Consider the following 7885-nt stretch of genomic DNA (forward strand, 5'->3'; position numbering starts at 1 on the left):
GGCCACTGGAGGGGGAGGGGCGCTGGGGGCGGCACTGTGGCTGGAAGGGGTCCTGACAGTGATGTTTGCACAGAAACTTACATGGGATGGGGAAATTGCTATTGTCCACCCCCTCCCCCAACACCCGGTACCTTGTTTCTTGTGAACGAGGAAGAAAGGGCTGCTCTGATCATGCCCCTCCCCACCCCGCTCCCCAGTAGCACTGGGCTGAGATGGGAGGGCCTGTGAGGAAACTGAGGCCCAGGTTAAGAGGCATGGATGTAGAGAACCCTCACCTTGCTGGGGTGTCAGCAAAGCCCCCTAGATCCCCCTTTGTGTGCCTGGTGGCCCCTCCTCAGTGAGGGAGATCTGGGCACCAAGTGAGCAGGGCAGAAGTTTTGTCCTATGGACCCCAGGGTCCTCACTGCCCATGGTCACACAGTGACGGGGGAGAGGGGTTTTGATGGCTGGGGTCTGATGCCACCCGGAGGGGCAGGTGGGGGCCCAGTCTGATTCTTCCTGGAACCGCCCCACCCTGCCCGAGCACAGTCCAGGGTTTCATGCCCTTTGAACCTCACTTGTGATCGGTATTGACAGGCGGCAGGATAATCATTAACTGCAGTCAGGGGCTGGGCCAACAGCTCAAAAGGCGCTGGGCTCAGGGTGGCCCCACTTCCTCCTCCTGCCCCGAGGGCCAGCCAGGCACCCAGGTAAGAGCCTCCCGCGGTGGTCAGACCCCTGCAGCCTCTCTGCCCCGGGGTGCTCCTGAGCCCAGTCCTTCTGAGGAAGAAAGGAAGGGACCTAGGCAACCACTGAGTGACCCAAGCAAGTCCCTTCCAGCCCTGGGCCTCAGTTTCCACCCGTGGGGTAAGGGGGTCAGGACTCCTGACTGAGTGGCAGCATCTCTGCTGCTGCTACTGCCTCTGCCAGACCAGGTACCTAGTCTTGCCTGGGGGTCTTCGGAAGGGCCTGCTGGGCTTTTGGGGTAGGGGTTGGGGGCCACCAACTAAAGTGTCTTCATTCACAGGCACATCCTCCCAGGCAGAGGACTCCTGCCCTCACCTCACCTTGACTGCATCCCAAAAGGGAGGACACCACTTCAGGGAGGTTGCCGGGCAGGATGGACCCCCAAGGCCCTGATCTGTGACCTTGGGCAGCCTCTTTTGCCTGTCAGGGCCGGTTTCCACTGCTGGGAAAGGGGAACATAGCCCAATTTGGGGTCTCCAAAGTATCCCCTAGGCCTCAGCAGGACTGGCATTGTAACTTGGGCCAGTCTCTTGGGCCAAAGCCTGTCTGGTGGGGATGAGAACACATTTTGCAGGAGAAAGGTCTGTTCCCCCAGGGGTCCTGGGCCAGCTCAGGGACCCCAGACAACACCTCCTTCCTCTCCCCACTGAGGGGACAGACTCAAAGGTTGAAGGGAAGGTGGCTTTCCAACAGCGCAGGCCAGGATGGCCTCACAAGCCCTGATTTGCATATGAGGAACCAGCAGCGGCTCAGAGAGGTTAAGCCACTTGCTCAAGGTCACCCAGCTCCCAGGACCCTGCTGGCTCTCAGGCCACTGAGGTGCCAAGTGCTCTTCCAGATTGGCAGTTGCTTATAGCCCTGTTCTTAGCATTCTGTGGCAGGTTTGTGTATCAGCATCTTTTCCAGTTCCCTGTTCTTGCCCTTTTCCCCCTACCACTCTCTCCTCTGTCCCTTTCCAGTTCTCTGCCTGCCCCTCTCATCTCTTTCTCTCTAGGCCTCTCTGTCTCACTCTCCCACTTTCTCTGTCTCTCCTTCTCCCACCACCCTTCTCCTTTCTGGCTCATCTCCGCTTCGTATCTGGGGCCATCCTCAGGAATCTGGGCATTCAGAGGTCCCTGGAGATGGACAGGTGCCCAGCTGTCCCTCACTGTCCCTCTGCCCTGCGGCTGCAGCAAGAACGGTGGGCAAAGGGCAGAGAATGGAGGCCACAGTGGCCAAACCTGAAACTGGGGCCCAGGTCTGGTTGGGAAAGAAACGAGGAAACAAGGAACTTGGGGAGAGAGGGTGTGCGGGTGTCAGAACGGGCAAAGGCTGCCCAGGAGCTGTAAATGGGAGCCACTCCCGGCTTTATGAGCAGATCTGGGGTTGAGACTGGACTTCGCCCAGAGAAGCAGTGCTGGCATCAGACTCCGGGTGTGGGCCTGGATGATAAGGAGCCTCAATAAAAAGACCACAGACCTGGGGCCATGATGACCCAAGGGGCCCAGGTGGGTGGTCATGCTATACTCCCCAGACCTCTGCCCGAGGGGAGATGCCAGGCGGGCAGGGCCCAGGCCTCCGGTAGGTTCCCACCCCCTGTAACAGCAACTCCATGTGGAAGTGCCCACAAGTTCCAGTGGGGCTGCTGTTATCTGGGGTGGGGGCCAGTGTCCACAGAGGAGGAGAGGCGGCTGCTGCCCAACAGACCAGCAGGGACCCCCATGGCCATGCTCCCAGGCCCAGGATGGCAAAGGGTGGTGGGCTGTCAGCAGGCTGCCAAGACCGAGTGCACAGGGCTCTGACCTATGAATTGACAGCCAGTGCTCTCGTCTCCCCTCTGGCTGCCAATTCCATAGGTCACAGGTATGTTCGCCTCAATGCCAGCCTCCAGGACCTGCGGGGGAAGGGGTGGGGCTGGGGATGTCTGGTGGGCACTGAAGACTTGCTATCACAGTGCAACACTCAAAGCCCAGCTCCCTTCTGTCCCATTCCCACCTTTCCATTTTCCCTCTTGTGAGCATGAACTGCTTTAGGTCTCCACCTGTACCGACTGTGCTGCAGCATGCCTCTGTGCTTAGTCCATGCGGTTCCCTCTGCCTGGAACACCCTTCCCAGCTTTTTTGCCAGGTTCACTCTTACTAACCGTTCCAAGCTCTGCCCAAGCACCTGCTGCCTCCAGGAAGCCTTCTTAAAGCCCACTTGATCGTAAGTGCCTGGCCGGGCACCCCCAAGCACTGCATTCTCCCAGGGTTTCCGTTCTCCCTACCACCTTAGACTCAGCCCCCAGCCCAAGCCGAGCCCAGGTGTGTGCTCGATAAATGTCTGAACAGACCCTGAGCCTCCATCTTGCACCCTGAGGAAGCACCACCAACGTCCAGTGTGGCCAAGGGGAGCCAAGGACCCTGGGTTCCAGTCTGTGCTGGAGCCCCTCCGCCACCCCGGACAGGGACCCTGAGCCAGCCTTCCCCTCCGCTCGCCCGGTTCTCCTCTCTTCCCAGTCTCATCTCCCCAGGCTGCCCTGGCCCAGCCGTGGACAGAACGGCGGCCCCCACCACTGCTCCAGCTTCCCACAATAGCCTCGCTCCTGCCTGGTTTTTATAACATGGGGTTCTGGGAGCATTTTCATTTGAATAAAAAGGTTTCTGCTGCTAAAAATTTAGAATTTAAACCCTGAAAACACAGACCTAGGAATAAAGTCCAAATTGCTTAGTAACAGGAACTGGTTCTTGAGCCCTTTCTGCTTGCTGGGTGCTTGCATACATCAATCGCCTGGAATCATCTCGGCAACCTTGTGAGGTAACTGATGTGAACTTGTTTGGGAGATGAGAACTCAGGCTCAGAAAGGGTGAGCATCTTGCGAAAGTCACAGAGCAAGTCGACCTTTTCTCCCTCCGAGGACTCTGCGCGGCCGACAAGCGTTCAGCCCCCTGCTCTTTCCCTTGCCCCTTCCCACGTGCAGCTTTGCTCTCACTGCCCTGTCAGCTCCAGATCCCTGGGCCCCCATCCCCTCGGCTGAGGCCCAGCTGGGATGACCCTCCCATGACTGAAGGATCTGCTCCCCTTCCTCTACCTGCACCAGCTCCGTGGGCCTCTCCCACTGCCTCCTTATCTCATTCAGTGCAGGGTTGAGAGCTCTGCGAGCTTATCTTATCCTTGTGCTGATCCCAGACTCCTTGAGGGCAAAGTCCAGGACTCACTCATCCTCCCTGGTCAGGCAGCGCAACATAGTAGGTGTTCAACATACTCTGGCCGAATGGAGGGCATCTGAACTCTGACCCTCTCGGGGCTGTCAGGCCCCAGGCCTAGAGTGCTGGCTTAGGGTGGAAGCGGGTGGCAGGCAGCCTCCTGCTCTGGGTTTCCTCCTCCATCTGCCTCTACAGAGCCCCTGATGGCTCTCAGAGACCATGTAACAACTCGTGCAAGGCAGACCCAACTCTCTCTGACTGGCTCCTTGACCTGTGGCCTTTTCCCGGCAGGCCCTGGGCCTGTGCACATCTTGCCTAGCCTGGACACCTCCAGGGCACCTCCCTGCTCACCACCAGAGCCGGCTTCACCCTCTTCCCCACTCATTGGCCCCCATGATGCTCTGTGGCCTCTCTTAGAACTCCCATCACACCCCCTCAGCAACACCTGGCTATTCCCCCCGCCCCACCCTGACTGTGAACCCCTGGGAGCAGTGGCCACTGACTTTGTTTCCTGTGGCCTCAGAGAGTGGCACAGAGTAGGTGCTTAATAAATGCACGCCGAAGGACTGACCACATCCATGAATGAAGATGCTTGGGAGGAGGGGGGCAGCAGGTGCCTGGAGCTGTCAGCACAGTGCCCGCAGGTAGGAGGCCCTCAGTAAATGCCAGCCGTGGTCTTCATGACCATCACCAAACGTCCGTGAAACAAGGCGATGCTGACTAGGCCGCTGAAAGTACATGCAAATTAAATGTGCTCCAACCTCAAAGAAAGGACGATGGGGGAAGGAGTGGTCAGAGTTGGGTGGCCTTGATCGGGAAAGGCTCCCTGAGAAAGGTGAGTCTGAGTTCAGCTTTTGCTGAGGTGAAGCCCAGGAAGAGGTCGTGAGCACTGGAGGGGGAAGGAGTGACAGGGACAAAGGTGCAGAAAGGGGAAGTAGGCATTCGGCGGGCCGGGGAGCCCGCTCTTCTGCAAGCCTTACTCCCAGTGGCCACCAGCAGGGGACGCCCCGGACCGCATCCCGCCAGAGCTGGGCGGGGCCGATCCTCCCCACCCTCCTCCCCGCCCAGCCCCGATTCCTGCAGCCATTCCCCCATCCCCCACCCCCAACGCCGGCCCCGCCCCGCCCCGCCAGGGCCCCTCCTAGCCGGCGGAGTACGTTCAGCGCTCCGCTCAGCGGCAGGTCCCAGATGCTCAACGCGCAGCTCACACGAAGTGGGGTTCCTGGTGGGACGTTTACAGCTGTTATGTGTGTATTTGAATAAGTATAAAATGCGTCCCCGCGTAACTACCACTCAAGGTAGGAAAATCCGCCCTGCAGAACCCCCCAATGTGTCCTTGCAGGTGACCCCTCCCCAGGTAAGCGCAATGCTGACCTTTACGGTAACCACTTCCTTGCCTTTCTCTGAGGTTTACCCCCAGGTACGTAGCCCAAAACAGTTTGTGTTCATTTTGCCTGGGGTTGTTGTTGTTTAATCATCAATGGAATCTTGCGGCTGTGTCCGGAGGTCTCCCGGTGGTTGCTGGAGCTGCGGTTTGTTCCCATTCGTTCACTGCCCACGATGTTCTGTTGTATGAGTAGAATCCAGTTGACTTATCCAGTAGACTGTAAATGGACCTTGGCACTACTGGGTAATGAGGCAGCAGATGTAACGTTGGACCAGGCCGCTTGGTGCCTGAAGGAGGGGTACCTTGTTAGAGGCCTTTTTCTTTTTTTTCTTTTTTGGCCCCACCAGGCGGCTGGCTTGCGGGAGCTTAGTTCCCCCACGAGCAGGGATTGAACCCGCAGCTGTCAGCCAGGCAATTCCCTTCTTTTTGTTTTTGACAATCAGGAAACCTTCAGAAAAGCTGCAAGAAAAGTACAATGAACATCCATCTAGGGGGCTTCCCTGGTGGCGCAGTGGTTAAGAATCCGCCTGCCAATGCAGGGGACACGGGTTCGAGCCCTGGTCCAGGAAGATCCCACATGCCACGGAGCAACTAAGCCCGTGCGCCACAACTACTGAGCCTGTGCTCTAGAGCCTGCGAGCCACAACTACTGAGCCTGTGTGCCGCAACTACTGAAGCCCATACACCTAGAGCCTGTGCTCTGCAACAAGAGAAGGCACCGCAATGGGAAGCCCACGCACTGCAATGAAGAGTAGCCCCCGCTTGCCGCAACTAGAGAAAGCCGGCGTGCAGCAACGAAGACCCAACACAGCCAAAAATATATATATATATTTATTTTAAAAAAAAATCCATATACTCTTCACTCAGATTCACCAGTAGTTAACATTTTGCCCCATTTGCTCTCTCTCCCTCTCTCTCTCTCTCTCTCTCTCTCTCTCTCACACACACACACACACACACACACACATACACACACATGCATTTTTTTCTGAACCATTTGACAGGAAGTTACATAGGTCATGACCCTTCCCTCTTAAGTATTTCAACATGCATCTCCTAAGAAAAATGACATTTCTTACACAACCGCGGTACAGTTACCAAATTTAGGCCTGGTAACAGTGACGCCAACACTGATGCAACCCTGGGATCTGATACGCTGTCCCCTTTCATGTTTCTGATTGTCCCAGTGAACTGGGATCGCACCTCACATTTGGTTGTTAGGGCTCTTCAGTCTTTAATCTGGAACCATCCTCGGCCTTACTTTGTTTTTTAAGACCTTAACGTTTTTGAAGAGTACAGGCCACTTGCTTTGTAGAATGTCCCTCAGTTTCTTTTTCCCCTTTTCCCCCCAAATTAAGAAAGTCAAATATGTCCATTATGTAAAATTTGGACAATATAGAGAAGTAAACCAAAGTTTCCCCAGCTCCTTTGACGTAAAGATAACCCTTTAGACATTTCCTGTAACTGAAACCGTGCACCTCAGATTGGGACTTGAACCCATGAGGCTGGAACTTAAACCCGGCCAAAACCCTGATTGGGACTTGAACCCGGCCAAAACCCACGCTCTTCCAACTGAGGCCATACACCTGGTTTCAGGACTTAATGAAGCTCAGGTTCTTGACGTCTCAATGCAGAAAGAATTCAGTGAGAGACAAAGTGATAGGTAAGAAGTGGATTTATTTAGAGAGAAACACACTCCACGGAAAGAGCGTGGGCCACCTCAGAAGGTGAGAAAAGGCACCAGGGTATGGGGTTGTCAGTTTTTATAGGGGTGGGTAATTTCATAGGCTAATGAGTGGGAGGAGTATTTCAGCTATTTCAGGAAGGGGCGGGGATTTCCAGGAATTGGGCCACCGCCCACTTTTTGATCCTTATGGTCGGCCTTGGAACTGTCATGGTGCCTGTAGGTGTGTCATTTAGCGTGCTGATGTGTTACAGTGAGGTATACTGAGGCTCAACGTCTAGTGGAAGTCGACTTGTCCGCCATCTTGAACCATTTGGTTCTAATCAGGTTATGTCATGTCCTTGGGCTACGTCATTCTTTCAAAGGGTGCCCTGCCCCCTTCCCTCCTGTTTCATAACCACTCGAGTTAGTCGACTTTGCTGTTCTGTGCACTCCGTACATTAACATTTACTTCCAGGAGGTAGGTGCTTTCCTTAGCCCCGTTTTACAGCTGGTCCCAGAGACCCTGAGTCTTGCTAAAGATCACACAGGTAGGACTGGCACCTGACGGTGCACTTGGCCCTTATGCTACGTTGTCTCTCCATAGTGGCTGGTAGTGTGTGTGTGTGTGTGTGTGTGTGTGTGCGCGCGTGTGTGTGTGTGTGAACCTCTGCCCTACTGACATTTTGGGCCAGGGCCAGATATTTCTTGGCTGTGGGAGGCTGTCCTGGGCCTTGAAGGATCTTAGCAGCATCCCTGGGCTCTACCCACTAGATGCCAGCAGATCCCTCAAGTTGTGACAACCAGGAATGTCTCCAGACGTTGCCAAGTGTCCCCTGGGGAGCAGAGTCACCTCCAGTTGAGAATCCCGTGTGTGTGTGTGTGTGTGTGTGTGTGTATATCAAGCCACGTGACACCGTATTCAGTTTGAAATCTGCTTTCCCA

General features: G+C 55.6%; 1 long non-coding RNA gene across 1 annotated transcript; it reads left to right on the plus strand.

The window, feature by feature from the left end:
- Positions 1-5035: 5035 nt before the first annotated feature.
- LOC309606749 lies at positions 5036-6103 on the plus strand. Its single transcript, XR_014232039.1, has 2 exons — positions 5036-5188; positions 5721-6103. It is a non-coding gene; the product is annotated as an uncharacterized lncRNA (long non-coding RNA).
- The last annotated feature ends 1782 nt before the right edge of the window (positions 6104-7885 follow it).

The sequence above is a fragment of the Balaenoptera borealis genome (assembly GCF_965194805.1).
Source record: "Balaenoptera borealis genome assembly, chromosome: 11".
In the NCBI taxonomy this organism is placed as follows: Eukaryota; Metazoa; Chordata; class Mammalia; order Artiodactyla; family Balaenopteridae; genus Balaenoptera; species Balaenoptera borealis.